Below are 1,469 nucleotides of genomic sequence, written 5' to 3'. Positions count from 1 at the left end.
TAGCATATTTTCATATTATATTATAATTATAATTATGCTTTCTTATTATAAATGTGGGCAAATAAATGTTAATTCCCAGGCACTAGAACCACCAAGAACTGCAAATGTAATGATTGGTTTCAAACAGGTTCAACACTTTAACCAATCTTTCATTGGTTGGATAAACAGCTGAGCCAATGTTTTTGTGTCTTGCTGGTTAGCATTTACATTTCAAAGGCAGCTGTCTCTGCATATTTAATTGGGAAAATTTTTAAACTTGAAAACATACCCACGCAATTTTTTCACATTTGTTTGTATTAATATTAATCATGAATATTTTGTTATTGTCAGTCATTAAATGACAATAAGAGATCATTCATGAAAAAGTAAAAATTACAGCCTCCAAAAATATTTTTTTCTTTTCTTTTTTTCTTTTGAAGTTTGTAAGATTTAAATTACTTTTTTGTATTTGTATTAATATTTATCATGACTATTTATTACTGTCAGACGTTTAGTAAATACTAATAAAATGATTATGAATACATTTAAATAATCCAGCTTTAAGATTTACACATTTCATTTGTATTGAGAGATTTCCATTAAATTGAAATGAGTAATATTTAAATACTATACATATTCAGAATAGATGCGAAAATTAGAAATTAATAAAAACTATAAACTTCTAAAACCTACAAATCAAAATTCATAAGTTTTAAACGATACAGTTTGTTAAATGCCAAAGCAACTACATTTGTGCTAGCATTGATTGATTTATTTGTATACTTAGCTAAATTAAGCGTAAATAAATACATTTAAACCATTTGCTTAAAGGGGTCATATGATGCGATTTCAATTTTTCCTTTCTCTTTGCAGTGTTACAAGCTCTTGGTGCATAAAGAAGATCTGTAAAGTTGCAAAGACTAAAGTCTCAAATCCAAAGAGATATTCTTTATAAAAGTTAAGAGTCAACCACGCCTACCTAAAACGGCTCGTTCTAACACGCCCCCACATGTCTACGATGTGGGAAGATTTGCATAACGCCACCCAAATGTTCACGCAAAGAAAGAAGGCGTAACTTTTAAGGCTGATTTATACTTCTGCGTTGGACCTACGCCGTAACCTTTACGCCGTAGGCCAGGGATCCTCAAATCTGGCCCACGAGATCCAATTTCCTGCAGAGTTTAGCTCTAACCCTAATCAAACACACCTGAGCAAGCTAATCAGTGTCTTCAGGATCATTAGAAAATCACAGGTAGGTGAGTTTGATCAGGGTTGGAGCTAAACTCTGCAGCGCATTGGCCCTCCAGGGCGAGATTTGAGGAACCCTACCGTTGGCTATGCGTCAGTTTTCATTTATACTTCTGCGTCTTTGTCCGCGTCAACGTGCAGTACACATGCAAACCACTAGTTGGCAGTGTCCACGGGCATGTTGCTGGTGTAACCCACAGTACCATGGCAAAAGCCGAAGAAGAAGCAGCTCGTCGGAGAAG

The sequence above is a fragment of the Sinocyclocheilus grahami genome, unplaced genomic scaffold, assembly GCF_001515645.1.
Source record: "Sinocyclocheilus grahami isolate Dianchi unplaced genomic scaffold, SAMN03320097.WGS_v1.1 scaffold5149.1, whole genome shotgun sequence".
NCBI lineage: Eukaryota > Metazoa > Chordata > Actinopteri > Cypriniformes > Cyprinidae > Sinocyclocheilus > Sinocyclocheilus grahami.
Note: the sequence above shows the minus strand (reverse complement) of the source record.